The following is an 18,253-nucleotide window of genomic DNA, read 5'->3' as shown; positions in this document are numbered from 1 at the left end:
TGCTTTGAATTCTATGTCTCCCTCTCTCTCTGCTCCTTCCCTGCTCATGCTCTGTCTTTCTCTCTCCTTCAAAAATAAATAATAAACATTAAAAAAAATTTAAGAACAAAATAGGTTGGGATCACCACATCCCACTTCAAACTGCCCATATGATTTCTGTATTATGCAAGGTAGACTAATCCAGTGGTTCTCAGACTCTTTGGTCTCAAGACCCCTTTACATTCTTAAAGATTGTTAAGGACTCCCAAAGAGCTTTTGTTTATGAGGGTTACAACTATCAATATTTGGCATATTAGAAATGAAAAGAGAAACATTTTTTAACACAGGAATACACAAAGACACATTCCATTGGACATCAGAGCAATGACATCATCACACATTATATAGCATGTGGAAAGCTCTGCTTGACGGTCAGGAAAGTATGAGTGTGAAAAAGGCAAATGATACCTCAACATTATCATGAAAATTGTTTTCACTTGCCAAACCCTCTGAAAGGGACTTAGAGATACCTAGGGGTTCCTGAACCACGCTTTGAGAACCACTTGCCTAATCTTCATTTAGTAACAAATAAATCCCAAAGTCTCGATGACTTAACTCAATGAATATTTATATTTTGCTCACATAAAGCCCATTGTGGCCCGGACAGGTCTTGTGCATCTTGCAGCTACACCATCTGGAACATGTGGCTTCATCTCAACAAGGGAAGAGGCACCTAGCTAGCTTCTAGCTGTTCTGACCCAGAAGCACACATGTCATTTCTACACACAGTTCATTTGCCAGAAGTAACCACATAAATATTTGATGACCGGATGTACAAAGAAGAACCTTAAGTGGTTTTAGGCAATTAGAAACCACCAAAGATATTTGAATTGAGTCTGAAGAAAGAGTAATGAGCCACAAGTCTCTGCTGAAATCTTGCATTGTATCCTTTTGTTTTAAATGTTTATTTTTAAGAGAGAGAGAGAGAGAGAGAGAGAGAGAATGCAAGCAGGGCAGGGGCAGAGAGAGAGACACACGCAGAAATCTGAAGAGGCTCCAGGCACTGAGCCTGACGTGTGGCTTGAACTCATGAACCACAAAATCATGACCCGAGCCGAAGTTCCTTAACCAACTGAGCCACCCGGGTGCCCCTTGCATTGTATCTTTAAGGTAGAAATGACCCCAACCTACTGCAAGGGAGGCTGGCAAGCTATAAGTCAACCATACTGATCTACTTTAAAACTTCTGTGTGAAACACCCTTCTCCAAATAGAACATTTGGAATCAGAGCATCTAAGTTTCATTCAGTCTGCTGAACAGAAACTAGATTCAAGGCATTCAGCCAGACAGTGACCAGGGAAGTTAAAGACACTTTCAGCATAGAGATAAAGCTTGATAAGAAAATAAAGAGGGGAATGGATCCAGTTATAGAATCATTACAATCCAGGACTTGTCTGATTTAGTGAGCACTTAGTATGTACAGACCAGTGTTTCATTTTCTTGTCTCATTTAATCCTCACAAAAACTTTCTATGTTATGCCATTATTTATGCCAATTTTTAAGCTGTAAAAATTGAGACACAGAGAGATTTAAATAACTTGTCCAGGGTCCTATGGCTAACACAGGATGAAGCTAGGACTTGAATCCAGATCTGTTAAACTTGAGACCACAATTTTAACCACTCAGCCTCACAGTACTGTCTCCCTCAGATATCTCTTCCTCGAGAAAATCCTTCATCATCATAAATGATATTTCATCAGGTTAACTTTGTCCCCCAAACTGTGTAAGAGACATGTGGCTTAACCACTACAATCCAACAGCATCAATGTCACTTGGAAAATCACACCACCAGTAATGGCTGTGCCTTTGCTAAATCTCATTCCCTATGTTTTCACCACTTCCCTTGAGAGGTCAAAGCTTAGAATGTAAAGTGCATGGCATACTGGGTTCTAGACCATCTCTGTGTGAGGAAAGTCATGTTAGCCTCTCCATCCACTGTTTTCCCCCATTTTTATAGATGAGAAGGCATAGGAAGTACAGAAACATGAGAATCAGACAGACCCATGCTCAATCCCAGCAATGCTACCATTTCTGTGAGCTTGGCAAGGGATTTAAATTGCCAGGCTACCATTTCTTTATGTGTAAAATGGAATCAGTAATGAGATCATTTAAACACTACAGTGAGATAATACATGAGAGGAAGTCTGGAAGGTACATGCACCAGGCCAATGTCTCCCAACCCTACCCATTTCGCCTCTTCCCTACCTGCATGCTTCAAATAGCGTGCCAACCTTTGAGCCCATACAAAACCTGTGAGATTTCAGTCTAGTCTTTTACCCAAATTAATGCATCTGCAAAGCCTCACCAGGGCATCCACCTTGGTAAATAGAAGAAAAACCCATTCATAGACAACCATTACATAATATTAATGCTTTATTTTATAGAAAGATTGTTTTATACTTTTCAAACAAGTTGAAACACACATGAAGGCAGTTTTTTTCCCCCTAGGAGGAAAATGCAGACAATTTAGAATGTAGAGTTTCATTCTGATTTGCTTAGATTGTCCACTTTTTAAATTTGTGTAACAAATATAGAATCCATATAATATGGTATCTTACAAGAGGCAAAATGTTGAGATTTGGTGCACTTTTTTGTAAAGCTTTTTGTTAATATGTGTCAAGAGTCTGAAGTTACTCCAGGAAGTTCTATCCTGAGTAAAGAAAGTAATCATAAATATGGAAAAGGCTTTATATACAAAGATGTTCAACATGGGATTATTTAAAGTAGTTAAAATGGTATAATCTAAATTCTCCAAAATTGAGAACTAGATACACAAATTAGGATAAATTCCAAGTATGGTATTTTATGATGTATGTGAAGATTTATGATGGCATGGTATATAATTTAGGAACACATTTAGCTGCCAATAACAGAAAAACCTGACCAACAGTAGCTTTAACAAAAAGAGGTTTGTTCTTCTTACATAACTAGAGGCCAGGGGGCTGGTGGTTGCTGTTTTTAATGTAGCTGCTCATTGATAACATCAGAACTCAGGCTCTTGCGACTGGTTCAGTGTGTCACTGACAAGCCTTGGCTTTTTATCCTTATGCATCTTGCCTCATAGTAGTAAGATGACTTCTGTGGCTTCAAGTATCACATCTGTTTTCAGTGCAGGGACAAGGGAAAAATGGCAGTATCAGAAACATCTCCTCTTACGCTCGTCTCTTTCATCAGGAAGTGAAATAACTTTCCTAGAAGACCCCATTCGTGTCCCATGGGCCAGTGCCGTTTCCTGTGGCCACGTAGCTGTCAGGGAGATTGAGCAAGTGGTTGCTGACCTTCCCTCCTCTGTCGCAGAGGTGGGAATGGCAGAAGGAGTAGTCAATCAGCAGTATGCAGGGGAAGGACCGAAGGCGGGTGGGAGAGAGAATGCAGAATGTAAAAGAGGTTGAAGCAGCCATATTGAAACAAGGCAGTGTGTTGGGCAGGATAACTTTACAATCTGGTCCCAGCCTCAGGATCAACGTTCGATTTCTCCCAACGTTAGGGACTAGAGAGTAGGCTGCTTAGGGAGGACCTTTAAATGCAAATTGGGCAGTGAAGCTGATGGAAAGTTATTTCTTAATTTTTTTTTTAAGTTTATTTATTTATTCTGTGAAAGACAGAGACAGCATGAGCTGGGGAGGGGCAGAGAGTGAGGGAGAGAAAGAATCCCAAGCAGGCTCCACACTGTCAATGCAGAGCCTGACTCAGGGCTTGAACTCACAAAATCTGAGATCATGACTTGAGCCGAAACTAAGAGTTGGAAGTTTAACTGACTAAGCCACCCTGGTGCCGCTGGAAGGCTGCTTCTGTGCCAAGAAGATTCTCTACTTTTGCAGAGTTTTCAGCTAAATATCTCACTACATCGAATCTCTCCAATCTGTAAGGTATCCTGGACATGTGAGGTGGCATAATACTGTGGTCAGGGCTAGGTATTAGAATCTGACAGACAGGAGCAAATCCTATCTCAGCCACTTACTAGCTGTGTGACCTTGGACAAGTTATATGCCTTCTCTGATCTTCAGTTTCCTCATCTTTAAAATGTAAAAATAACAACAATAACATAATTATTATTGCAGTTATTATTATTCGTTATTCTATTAATAACTACCTTACCCTTTGTTCTGAGGATAAATATGAACAGGAATGTATAGCTTATAGCTACATATTACAACAAGCCAGCTGATCTTATTTCAGATAAATACTAATTTATCCGGTGCCAGGGAAAAAGTAAGAGAGCAGACTAAGCAGCAGAAGAATATTAGCAAAGGATGATAATAATAGTTAACACTGTTGAGACTATATCATGTGTCAGGAAGTATTTTACTTGGATTACCTCACTTCATTCCCACTGCAAGTGGCGTGGCAGTGATTAGTCCGGATAATTTAGGTTATGCTGTGGTATAAATAACTCTCAAATCTCAGTGGCTTCATAACTACAAAAGTTTATTTCTCACGCAAAATCACGCAACGGGTATAAGCTCCTAGCGGCAGTGCTCCAAGCTGCTTTGATTAGGAACATGCAATCATGGTCACTGAGGCAGGACATAGTAACCATGCTTCTAGCTTCTGTCAGCTTGATGTTTTAACACCTGCCCTACATGCCTATGCTGGACATGCCTTGTTCTGGGCAACCCAGCAATATGCCTGAGTCACCTGGCTTTGGCCGCCTGCCTCTCTTATCACCCTCCTACCCCTCTGGAAGAGTCCTCCTCCCTGGGGCGCACTCTCAATTAAAAATCAACCAAACAGGGCACCTGGGTAGCTCAGTCGGTTAAGCCATCTGACTCTTGATTTCAGCTCAAGTCATGATCCCAGGGTGGTGAGATCAAGCCCTGCATTGCCCCCTCCACCGGGAGAGGCTTCTCTCTCATCCTCTGCCCCTCCCCCAATCTCTCTCTCTCTCTCAAATAAAAAAAATAAATAAAAACCAACCAAACAACACCACAACCACCTCTTCTATCAGGTGCTCACACCCAGGACCACTATCCACTTGCCCTAATCACTCCAGGTCCAGGGAGCAGAAAACTAGGGACAGCTTCTATGTGCTGGGATCTGCTGAAATAATTCAAACTGGCCAATTCTACGCCTGCCTACCCTACCTCGCTCATTCCTTCTTGCAGGAACCAAAATAAAAGCCCTGGTCCATAGTTCCTTCATCTCCCTCTGATTTGTGGCCTACCCCGGGGCTCCCTGTGTGACCCTGCGAGGCGCCATGTGCCTCCTTCTCAGGAGAACCAGGAGTAAGTAAATTGTCTTTACAGTGGTGATCACTTCCCTATTTGTTGGCCTTAGTATACCTCAAATGTTCTGTTATTACAGGGGAAGAAAGAATATGGAGAAACACACCTTACCCTTGAATGCGTCCATCCAGACAAGTTCATGCCCATCTGCCCTGGGGTGAGGAGGTATGGTCCTTCCGTGCATGCGCAGAAGGGAAGAGAACCAGAACCCCCGGTGAGAGGCGCTTAGTTCTACCACAGGTGGATTTGTAGCCAACTTCAGAGGAACAAACAGTGAGCTTTCACGCAACGGGGGCGGGGATGGAAAGAGGCGGACATCTGACCCACGGCCCTTAGAGACCCACACGTGAGCCCGTGGGCAAGTTAGCTATGCATTTATCTTTTAGCCATTTTTTTCATTTTACCAAGAGTTTACCTTGGTGCCAAGGAAGCCCACCAATTCCACAGATTCTCTGTGACCTACTTTAACACATTTTCATCACACTGTCAAAATAACAATTTGGTATCTTTCCCTTTTCAAATTCCTAGGAACCTAATAATCCTCCACGAGGTTTCAGAAATAGTTGCCAGCTGGCCTGCACTCCTCTGTTCTCTCCTTTTGTGGTCTGCAGCGATTTTCCTACCCTGGGCATTCTGAGGCGCATTGCTTCTCCGTGCTCTTTCCTCATTGACTATTATTACCTTAAGTATTCTTCTGGATGTTACCTTTGTCACCAAGCCTGGCTGGCTCGTAAGACAGGCCAAGCCTTCTGTCCTTTTTCTGTAATTTCCTATTTTCTCTTTTTCTCTGTTAAGAAGCCAGTCCACATTTTCTTTTTGTCATCTTTTTTTTTCTTTCTCGAATACTTTCAAAATGCTATATTTTTCTCTTCTGTGACTTTTCCCCCTTTACTAACAGCATCTGTTTTATGGGCCTGCCTCTACCAACTTTGTGCATAGCTGTCTCGCTCCCATTTCTGCCACGGTTCTGTCTCAGGTACAACTTGTCCATGGTCCACTTCCCATTTTTATGTCTTTTAAAACATCACCCCTGTCTCTACTTATGTTTCTGTTAGAAATTATTATGGCATTAAGTCATTAAAATCTGTATCACTTAGCTGTGTCATTTTACTGCCACCCTGTCAGAGACCTCTGGCTATAACAATATGATGGAAAATTACTCTCAGGCAAGCAGTGAAAAAGAGAGGGGCAAAGTGACAGGAAGAGAAAACAGAGACCGAACATAAAAGTAAATTACAAAGGGTCTGCACAAAGCGAATGGAAGAATGAAACCATCAATCAATGAAGTTTTTCAATGTAGATGGTCAATTCAAATCATTCTGGTAGGGAAAAAAAAAAGGCAGGCAGGCTGGCAGGCAGACAGTCAAAAACTATCCAATACCTGGTCCCTCCTAATGTCATTTTCTTCCTAAATTATTTCTCAATTTACCCTGGGTTTAATACATATTTACTGTGTCCTAACTATGTGCCGGCAGTAAATGAGACATATTCTCTCTCCATTTGCACAGACCCCAGAAACTCTAGGGTTTGGTCTGGACTCTAGCTTTTGCAGGTATACATGCAAAGAGGTTCAGAATTTTGTTCGACCGAAATTTCCAAAAATGATTTGTCACAAGATCTGTCAGACCACAGGAACTGCATTTCTCGGTGGGCCCTGGGTGCTTCTCTCCCTAACAAATATGAAGGTCTAGGTTGCTGGGGATTTGTGGATTTGTATATGGCTTCCGGTTCCCCGGCTCCTCCCGCAGCATGGCCAAGATGGCTGCTGGGTAAGACCTCACTGCGCTCCCTTAAGCAGTGGAAGGGGGATCGTTGAGCCCACACATGTGGAAGACCTTCAGAGAGAGTGACAGGAGGAAAATAGAGAGGCTGGTAAAGGAGCAGCTGCAGTCTATGTGAAATGTGCTAAGGAAGGAAGCAGTGGAGAGAAAAGATGATAACTTTAGCTGTTTATTAAGAACACGCGTTCCTCTTTGTCATTTCCTGGAAGAACTGATAAAAGGTTTGAAAGATGTATGGTTACTTTTGGTTTTCTAGGTTGTGTTTCTATGCCTGAGATAACATATCCAGATTGGAGCACATGGGGTTCCAGAATTTATTTGGATTACCTCTGACCTTAAGCATGTCACTTACTTCCCTTAGAAAAAAGGGAGGTAACCTGTTGAAATAGATGAGATGACACACAAAAACTCTGAAAAGTGATCATTTAATCTGCAGATCGTGAGGGGAACTGGAGGCTGAGATCACCGCTCACGTAGGTAGTTCTTTGGCAGGGCTGATACATTCGGCTCATTGACCAGCCTCCATTTGGATTGCCTGGTGCCCATGCTGTATAGGGCATTAAACATGTTTCATACTACACTGGCCTCAGATGATTCTTGCATATAGTTACCTGAATAAGGTGACCTTTTCAGGTAACTTTATCTAACCCTAGAGTCAAGGATTGTGGTAGGAAAACCATCTAAGAACCTTTTACGTAATCATCACAGTGAGACAGATTTCTGGCAGGGAGTGCTACATCTAACACAATGGCAATATTGATTCGTGTGGTTACCATCTCTGGAAGTCACTGGGACTTGATGTGTAAGGCAAGAGAGCCCACAACAGGCATTTGTTTGGAATAATTAGATGAAGTTATGTCTGGAGCTGGGGACATAGTCTCCAGTGAGTGGTATCCTAAATCCTGTACTCTCACACCCCAGTGGTAGAGAATGGGGTCACTGTACTGAAGTGGAACCCATTTTATGACACCTGAGGTATGCTTGACAGGCCAATAGACAGAGCTGAACCGAAAGTTAGAACGTGCCCTCAGCAATCAAAATGTCCTGAGCAAGGATTGCCGCCTGTGAATTTTAGCCTTTCTCCCAAAAGAGCAGTAGGATTTTTCATTCCTGTTCCCAGGTCACTGAGCGCAGAAAATTTACCTGCCAGGGCTCTCCCCCAACTTGCCTCTGTGTCTGTGCTCTCCATGTGTGCTTTGTGAAGAAACTGCTTAGGTCACTCGTGAGTCACATGAACGCAGGCTGAATAGTCACTGTAGAGAAAGAGATGGGTTTTACCCTCAAATGAGGACAACATCTTGCTTTCAGGCTGACATTAAACTTCAAATTGTCCAGGGGCACCTGGGTGGCTCAGTCTTGGTTTTGGCCCATGTCACAATCCCAGGGTCATGGGATCAAGCCCCGCATTGGGCTCTGTGCTGGGCGTGGAGCCTGCTTGAGATTCTGCCTCTCCCTCTCTCTCTGTCCCTCCCCTGCTCTCACAGGCTCATGCTTTCTCTCTCTCTCTCTCTCTCTCTCTCTCTCTCACTCTCTCTCTCTCTCTCAGAAAAACTTAAAATTGTCCAGAGAGGCTTGTGCTACCAGATCCTCTCCACCAGCACCTTAAGCAGCCAGGTGACAACTCCTCTAAGGCACAGTTAATTCCTTCAAGCCCAGAATGAACTTGGCTGCATAAAACAGAGAGATACAGTCCTTACAATAGAACCAAGCCTTTCATATATCCCACCATTCTGATTCCCAACCAAGTCAAGGGGTTTTTGAAACAAATCTCTCTCAGAATGTCCAAGACAGGCTGGTGTTTCTGCCACCTGCTTACAGAAGCACAACAACCAACAACATGCAGGAACAAAAATCTCTGGGGAATGATCTCTTAGAAATAGGGTTTTGGACACTATCTCTAATTGTCAAAAATCTGAACAATCAGATTGGCTTAATAAATGGCCAGAAAGTATCTGCCAGATCCAATTATTCATTTATCCAGTTCATTCATTTATTCAACAAATATCTATAAAGCCAGATATTCACTAAGTGCTTCGAATGCACCATTGAACAGAATAACCAACAAACATGGTAACAGTAAGCACCATAAACATTAATTTTATAGTATGGTAAAAGTCTTAAGTACTGTGCAAGAAAACAGAACGTAGAGTGATACAAGATAATGTGATTGGGAGGGCAGGCTGCAATATTAAATCAGAATAAACAGGGAAGGTTAAATCAGGGATAGGAAAGAAGGTGAGATTGCATCTAAGCAACATCTCTCTTCCAAAATTTGTGGAAAGTGGCTGTTTCTCCAGCCTGTATCCATTCTTCTCTCAGTAATCTCCGCAAGCTTTACATTGATATCCATACCTCTGCCATGCAGCCCTTATGACCCAGGAATGGAACACGTGTCTCTTGCCCAGGGACAGTCAACATAACCCTCTGTCCTGCCCAGTTATTGACTCAAGGGCGTGCCTTTGACACCATCAGAATTATACTTCTAAAGAAGCTATTTCATAGGGGATCCTAAAAAGGATGTCCTCATTTTCTGGCTCTTGTATGGCAGGCTGGTGTAATCTGGGTAACTGCGTCAGGCATTTTGTCACAGTGAAGCAGCCAGCCTGAGGACTGTATTGGCACTCGGAGGACCAGACCCAGAGCCCAGATCAAATCATGCCTCTGGACGCTTTGGTAATGCAAGCCAACAAATCCACTTTCCTATACAGAACAATTGACATTAAGTGTTTTGTTACTTGCAACCCAAAGCATCTTAGCTAATAAACCAAACAAAAGGCTACTATGGACAGGAGACCCACCTCATGGCGAACATATGTGAAATGTCTTATTCCAACAATCGTATCCTAAATGTAAACTCTCTTTATTAAAGTCACAACTTATAGACAGAAATCAACATTTTTGGGGGGAGTCACAGAGAAACGACTTCTTAAATCAGTAAAAGAGATATTTCCAGAAAACTAAAAATAGAATATATTGAATTAGAAATGAAAGGTGCAGATGTTAAGGCAGGCTCCAGAGGATCAATTCTAAGGTAATTTAGGGAAAGGAAATGACAGATGCTCTCAACCTCCAGCATAGTAAATTGTTTCTTGATTCCCTCCTAATGAAAATATTGCACATTCTCGTTTCTTCTCTGCAATATAGTCGATGGATTTTTTTTTGCCCTCTTTTTTTTTTTTTTTTTTTTTTGCTTTTACTTTTTGCATAGACTTGGTATTTTTGTTTTTAATAAAAGTGGAGGTGTTCCTGAGAATTTCTATTGCAACAGCAGGGCTTGAACTTCAGGACAGCTGAAAGGAAGAGTGTGTGCTGTTTCCATGGAAACCGTAGCAGTATAATGTCAGGTACTAAGAGACATCAAGAATGAAGGGATAAAATCCCTGCATCATTTTAATAAACACGTCCTACTTACCATTATTAAACACAGTCTGCATACATGTGCTCTATCTCTTAATAGCCACTCTTCATAAATTTCTTCTGACCACAGCTAACCTTTCTAAGTTGGTCTTGATTATGCTGCTAAGTAAATAAAGATGAAAAGAATGCCCTTCATTAGAGTATTATAAATGCTTTGTTATTCTGAAAACTCATTAGACATATATGTTTTAATTAGAAAATAGGACTACGGGGACTCAATAATAAGGGTTAACGTAAACCCACAAAGACAAATAGGTAAATTAAACGGGGCTTACATTTTGTCCTTAGTTCTTCATCTTATATTACAGATCCCATTCTGGGTTATTTGCAGTTGAAAAAAATAGTCATCGTCAAAACAGTTCTTACCCCAGCCCCCTCTCTTACTGATGCCTCTCCCCTCAAGTTGATGCTCCTACAGTACCGTGTCTGGCAGTCTGAACACTAAGTCCAAGCCCCTGTCTCCGGGGCAGCAAGGGATGCAGCCAAATGCTTAGTGGCCCCGCCTTGGGGAGATTAGTGAGCTGCTTGCTCTCCAGAGGCAGCCTGGAGAAGTAAATGTCTGCAAACGCTTCTCGCAGCTTCCTGGTCTTTGCTCACCTCATCTTTCCCCAGAACCAGGAGCCAGTTCTCAATCTTTTCCTCAAGGTCTGGCCTCCACACATCCATTAGCAATCAAGAAGGAAGGAGAGAAGGAAGGAAGGAAGGAAGGAAGGAAGGAAGGAAGGAAAGGGAAGAGGGAAAGGGGGATGGGGTGCTGGATAGCACCATAAATCAACTTGAGGGAGGAAAGATCGAGGGGTTCTTCACTCCATCAAAGACCAGTGTACGGACCCTGGTTGGGGGGAATGATTTGTGTATGGTACTATACAAAACCCCTTTATTTTTCTCCCAAATTCAGTGAAGGGAAATTGTGCCAAAGTTCAGATAAAATGAAATAATACTCCGTTAAGGCCAGTGAATAGAACTCAGTAAGCAATGCCTGTCTGTACTGTGGCCTAAGAAATGATAAACACTAAAGGGAAAATGAGCCTTTTCTCCCTTCAGGAGGTAATCATCAGAATCAAAAGTAGAAAACCCCTGGTAGTCAGGGACTTCACAAAGCCACAGGGGATTCACAGCCACAGCCAGAGGCTAAGGGCCTTGTGACAGCTGGCAAGCCACAGAATGAGGGGCTGGTGTGCCAGAGGGGAGCAGTGAAGAGAGGAAGTAGCAAATAATAATAATGGTCACCCAGTCCTCATAAGAACTCCCCAGGGACACATGGAGCTGAGGTCCAGCAAGTCCCCGGTGAAGGAATATGATTCAGAGCCTAAGATCTGGATCCCCTTTGCTTAAGTGTATCCTTCCTGTTGGGTTCTGCTATAACCCAGAAAAAAAACACCACCACCAACAACAAAAAACAAAAATGAAAACAAAAAACAGTAGGGCCATCCCTAAATTATCACCAAATCCAAAGGAACCAAAGGAGTGAGAAGCACACTCCTGCCCCCAGGAGGTCACAGTCGAGATGCCAACAGGAGAATTTCTTGTTGGATCCAGTCACCTTCACACAACCTCCACTGCCACACCACTCATTTGAAACCAAATTACTCCAGGTTTTAGGTCTGTATGTGGCATAAATACCCAAACAACAGACTTAGCTACAGATAAAATCCCTAAAGATGATCTGAAATCTTATGAAATAATCTTACAACCTTTTAAAGAGATGATGAGCCTACATTTCATGCCATCATCTGATTCTGTATAAAATGTTCATATGCAATATTAAATACCCTTTTGATTTTATCAGTTTAGTGGCTCTGGAATCATGATGCCAAGAAAGCCAATCAATTTGGACATCAATAATCTTGCCCTTTGATCTTCAACAATATCTGACAGTTTGGAATACTGCATGACCTTCAGATGATTTCCCTCTCTACCCCACATGAAGATTCTCCTACAAAGGAAAAAAATGACAATAGCAAAAGTGATTACCATTTCTTGAGAAACGAGGATGAGAAAAGATAGTATTCTAGAAGACATCGAGCCAGCTAGTTAACTGTAATAACAGATTTTTTAAATGTCAAGACTTCATTAGAGTTGAATATCTCAGTGGGTGTTTTTTTAAAAAATGTTCATTTATTTTTGAGACAGAGAGTGTGGGGGGGAGGGGCAGAGAGAGAGAATCCCAAGCAGGCTCCTTGCTGTCAGTGCAGCACAAATGTGGGACTCGAACTCACGAACTGTGTGATCATGGCCTGAGCCAAAATCAAGAGTCGGACGCTTAACCAACTGAGCCACCTGGCACCCCATGGTGGGTGCTTTTGACTTACCATCTTCCTAAATCTGACCTGCCTCATCATGGTCTTACTATCTCAAGGAACATTCTATGGGGAAAAAAGGATCCAATCTCATTGACCACAACTGCGGAGAATCTTAAATAAATATTTTTAAGTGATGAAGGATGGGACAGGCTTCCTGATCCTCACTGAGTCTCAGAGAATGGGAAGAGTAGGCAGAAATACAGTTGGTATCTATAGCTAATTCACACAGTTCAGTCTTGAAGATAATTTAGAGAACATCTAGTCCAGGTGTGGCCAATTCTTGTCTAGCATGTTCGATTTGGCCTCTGACAATTAAAATGAACTGACACCACTTGCATAGGCTTACTGGGGCATACACTATTGGTTTGCCAGAAACCTTTATGGTGTAGCTCTATCCACATTTTATCATCTGCACTGCCTTTGACATTATTCACTCAGCCGCAAGAAAACCTGAAAACCGTGTTTCAGGACTATTCGAGAATTTGTTCAAGACCACAGCATGATAGAATTAACAAAGCATGTGTTTGTGGAACTAGGAGTGGAGACAGGTGAACACAGGAATCTCAGAAGCTCTTCCTCATCCACAGATAATGTGAGTCAACTAGAGCTGAGGCAGGGAAGTCGCAGCCAAAGGAAAAAGTATTTCTTTCCCTTCCTTTTCTCTATTGCTCGGGACTGAATCAGATCCCCCCACCCCCACCCCCACCTCCAGTTCATGTGTTGAAGTCCTACTCCCCTAATTTGATATATTTGGAGATGATTCTTTGAAAGGTAATTAGGTTTAGATGAGGTTGAAATAGATGTGGTGCCAGGAAACGGCGTGCTGTTGTAAGAAACGCCAAGGCACATGGGGGCAGCTTCGGAACTGGGTAACGGCTTGCCAGAAATATGGACAATTAAGGGCAATTTTGGTGAGGTCTCAGCTGGAAATGTGGGACGTGTTATTGGAAACTGGAGGAAAGACAGTCTTTGTTATAAAGTGTATTCTACTGGTTTGCAGAGGGTAGAACTTGCAAGCAGTGAAATTGGATATTTAGCTTTGGAGATTTCTAAGCAGAGTGTTGAAGGAGCAACTTGGAGCCTCTTGACTGCTTAAAGCAAAATGTGAGAAAAGAGAAATGAAGAGGAAGTGAAGAAGGAAGTGTTAAGCAGAAAAGAACTTAAAGGTTTGGAAAATTCTCAGCCTGTCTAAAAAGCAAAAAGAAAAAAAAAAGAAAGAAAGAATGCATGTTCAGAACATAACACCAACAGCCTGGCTCAATAAAAAGAAAATAGGGTTACACCAGCAAAGACACTGCCATTTTGAGCAAAGGGAGACAGCAGGACAGAAGGAAGGAAGGCCACCAGACTTGCTGGATTTGACAAGACCGGCCCATAAAACTATTCAGCTGTGAATGTGCACTATTCCTTAAGGAAGGGAAGAAGGAACCCTGAAAGGGATTCAGACGTTGTAACATTGCTTCTCCCACCACGGTCCCAGGGACTAGGGCTGGTTCCTCCTGGGTTTCCAAAAGTAGGGGGCCTCTTCTGTTTCTGAGGCCAGAGTTCTCCCAATCCAGTCCCCCAAGGGTGGTACCTCACAAAGTTGAAGGGCAGGGAGGACTGAGATGTGGGAGTGAAGTTGCCTCCACAGTAGGCCCAGAAAATGAGACATCAAGCCAACGCGGATTATTCTCAAGCCATAAGATCCATTGGAATTTGCCTTGCTGGATCTTGGACTTGCTTGGGACCTGTCACCCCTTTCTTCTTTCCAACGTCTCCCTTTGGAACAGCAATATATATTTTCTGCTTGTCCCACCGTTGTATTTTGGAAGCACACAACTTGTCTGATTTCACAGGCTCACAGCTGGAGAGGAATTCTGCCTCAGGATGAATCATACCACACGTCTCAGCCATATCTGTCTTAGATGATATTTACACGAGACAGTGGACTTTAGACTTTCAAGTTGATGCTGGATTAAGTTTCAACACTGGGGGCTGTTGGGAGGGAATGAATGTATTTTGTATGTGAGAAGGACAAGGATTTGGCGGCGGGGCGGGGGGGGGGGGGCAACTGCACAATGCTATGGACTGAATTGTTAGAAACTAACATAGCTACCATCCCACACCCAAGGCTTCCTGAGCCAACTCATACCCACATCCCAGAGCTTGTGTGAAACTGGGCCAGTCTGTCACATCAAGAGTGTAGCAGAAATTCTGTTGGTGACATTAGGGTTCTAATTTTTTCCAAAGGAGCATTTTCAATTGCAAATCTGTCCATTCACCTCTGAACCCTTGTTTCGTATTGAACTCAACGAAATTTCAGTGTAATAAGATCTTATTTTTAGCCCTAATCATTATATTTATTTGTACAACTCAGCTTTTTTTCCCAACATAGGAAATATTCTGGATCATAGATCATCTTCTAGATTTCCAAACTAAAGATAAAAAAAATGATTTAAAGGAAATTTTATCATAAGTACAACCTTAATGGAATTTGCACTTCTGACCTTTGAAATATGAATCCAAAATTTGACCTATCAGACTACACTATTATTTCGTATTCTCCATAGGCCTGTCTACACACTGAAATCGGTTCTCAGATTGCTCTTTCAGAGAGTTCTCCAAGGTCAACAAAACCTGAGATTACAAATAAAAAATTAATTTAAGAAATCAAATAACAAGTATCACTAGGGTCAGGACAGAGTCTTCCTTCAGTGGTCAGGTCCATACCCAGGGCAAATGGCAGGCAAAGCAGCCTTACTATACTAGTAATACAGTTGTGTGTGTCTGTGTGTGCATGTTGGTGTGTGTTTGAGAGAAGAGAGAAGGAGAGAAAGAAAGAGCGGGGGCAGAGAAAGAAAAGATTGAAAGAGAGAGGGAAGATTTCAGTTTACCAGAAAATTGCACTATCAATACATCACTCTTTATTTTTTTATTTTATTTTATTTTTGTTTGAGACAGAGAGAAAGAGAGCAGGGGATAGGGGGAGAGACAGAGACAGAGACAGACAGAGACAGAGAGAGAATCTCAAGCAGGCTCCACACTCACTCCCACAACCCTGGGACTATGACGTGAGCCAAAATCAGGAGTTGGACGCTCAACTCCCTGAGCCACCCAGGAGCCCCAGTAAGGCACTCTTTGGAATAAGATGACATTTGCAAGGTTACAAGAGCAGAAAATATGGACATGTAATACTGGAGAACAGGATGCCACAGACTTTTATTTCTAGTTGGACAGTACAAATTTTGCAGTTTGGGGATGTGGCTGGGCTCTCTCACTTCAGTAATCTGCCTTCCTTCAAAAAAGAACAAGTTAACCCTATTTTTATTGTTCTATATGATGTTTCTATCAGAAAAAAATTCCAAAATTAAAACGTAAATGAAGACCAGGTCAAGCCGAAAGAAAGTCTTTAAGAAGGGGAAAAAAATCACCACTAACTGCATGACAGCCTTCGCTAACAATGGCTCGCTCCCACTGCTGAGTGTTTGCTGGGTTCTCCTGTTCCCAAACCATAATCTAGCTCACTAGTGCTCATTTTCAGTTAGGAGTGTCTCCTCATTCTTTTTTTTTATAAGTTTTTTTAATGTTTTATTCATTTTTGAGACAGAGAGAGACAGAGTGTGAGCAGGGGAGAGGCAGAGAGAGAGCGAGACACAGAATCCAAGCAGGCTCTAGGCTCTGAGCTGTCAGCACAGAGCCCGACGCGGGGCTCGAACTCACAAACCATGAGTTCATGACCTGAGCCGAAGTTGGACGCTCAGCCGACTGAGCCACCTAGGCGCTCCTGTCCTCATTCTTATTATGTATTATTATTCGTGAAAACTAAAATGATAAGTGAAGCTTATGCTTCTCAAATCAGTTTAGGGCTTCACTTATAAACTTGTTTTCAAATAGGTGAATTAACCCATAAAAACCAGTTTGGTTTTTTGTGGGTTGTTTTGTTTTGTTTTGTTTAAATAAATACATCACTAAAGATCTTCATTCAGTACATAATTGAAGCCCAAATGTGAAATTATTTTTATGACGGTTTTCTATAATGATGGGTCACAGATAGAAAAAAATAAAAATAAAAAATTAAATTAAATTAAAAACCTACAAATGAGGTGTAGGTGCAGAGAGAAATGATGAATGGGGTCTCCTTGGATCACCTCCAGACACAGGGCCACAGCAGGGACAACAGGTCACTAACGCTGGTCAGGATCTCCAGCTGACCTCAATGGCTGAAATAAGTTGAATGTCAGCCTACCTTGTAGGAAACATCAGAGAGAAGACATATTTGTTATTAGGGTTTACAGTTTGGTATTGAAGATTTACAGTATCTTGAATCATATGCCAATTTCATTTCCAATACTTTGACTCAGCATCACATTCTTACCATCCCTGTCTTTCAAACGTTCAACATTATGTTATTGGTTCTAGTATCACTCAGTTCTTTACTTATATTTTCCTTGTAATTCTAAAGTGGTGATATTTTGAAGATTTAGGGAATAGATAGCACGGTGGCTTTGAGATCAATCACATCAGGCTCTGGGTCCTAGCTATGCCATCTACTAGTGATGTGGCCTCAAGGCGAATATTTCCCTCTATAAGTTTCAGTTTACTTATCTGAAAAGAGGATGGGTAATAAAAGCCATTGTTATGAGGTTTCAATCCCTAACAAAGTGGGAATATGCCAGCAATCTCTCCTCTGAAGGTGGCTGTTTTTCTGCCAGCTCTTTCGATGTTGGTGTTACTCAAGCTTCAGTGTCAGACCTTCTCTTCTTCCTCTGTGTTGACTCCTGATGGGGATGGTGATTACAATGCACTTTATTTTTTTCACCCACTGTCCCTTCAACTTTCCTCTGTGTCACTAGTTCTTTCCCTGCCATTGGTTGACTTTCCAGTTATTCTCTTGTTACTCTTAGCCAACAAAAAGTCCCAAAGTTAATGAAATAGAAAAACTCAGCCATATTGGTAATTAACTTGTCTCATATTGTCTGCTATTGGATGCTTTAAGCTCAGTTTGGACTTTTGGTTTTTCACCTCTCTTCCCTGAGAGTGCAGTCTGAAAGCGAAAAGAAGCCGTGGTCAGCCTCTTCTCTCTTCCTTCAAGTGGTGCTTCTATTTCTCCATTATGTTGCTACCCGGTCCACAGAGAAGCATGCAGAAAGCAGGAGAGCTCCAAACTGACTGGCATTGTGTGTTGGCATATAGTGACAGGCTCTCTGTTTAAAGTTTAGTCAGGGGTGGGGCGCCTGGGTGGCTCAGTCGGTTGAGCGTCCGACTTCAGCTCAGGTCACGATCTCACGGTTCGTGAGTTCAAGCCCCGCGTCAGGCTCTGGGCTGATGGCTCAGAGCCTGGAGCCTGCTTCCGGTTCTGTGTCTCCCTCTCTCTCTGCCCCTCCCCCATTCATGCTCTGTCTCTCTCTGTCTCAAAAATAAATAAACATTAAAAAAAATTTTTTTTAATTAAAGTTTAGTCAGGGGCACCTGGGTGGCTCAGTTGGTTAAGCGTCCGACTCTTGGTT

The 18,253-nt window shown here is 42.3% G+C and overlaps 1 long non-coding RNA gene across 2 annotated transcripts; it reads right to left on the bottom strand.

The window, feature by feature from the left end:
• Positions 1–19: 19 nt before the first annotated feature.
• On the bottom strand, positions 20–17,111 carry LOC123598286. Of its 2 annotated transcripts, XR_006712509.1 has the most exons (5): positions 16,843–17,111; positions 10,457–10,563; positions 8,188–8,297; positions 5,375–5,436; positions 28–66 (listed from the first exon to the last, which is right to left on the bottom strand). It is a non-coding gene; the product is annotated as an uncharacterized LOC123598286 (long non-coding RNA). The 2 variants fall into 2 exon arrangements; XR_006712510.1 differs by having other exon boundaries at positions 20–66; positions 5,375–8,297.
• Positions 17,112–18,253: the final 1,142 nt, after the last annotated feature.

The sequence above is a fragment of the Leopardus geoffroyi genome, chromosome C1 (assembly GCF_018350155.1).
Source record: "Leopardus geoffroyi isolate Oge1 chromosome C1, O.geoffroyi_Oge1_pat1.0, whole genome shotgun sequence".
NCBI classification, from domain to species: Eukaryota; Metazoa; Chordata; class Mammalia; order Carnivora; family Felidae; genus Leopardus; species Leopardus geoffroyi.
Note: the sequence above shows the minus strand (reverse complement) of the source record. Positions and strands in the feature narration are given on the sequence as shown.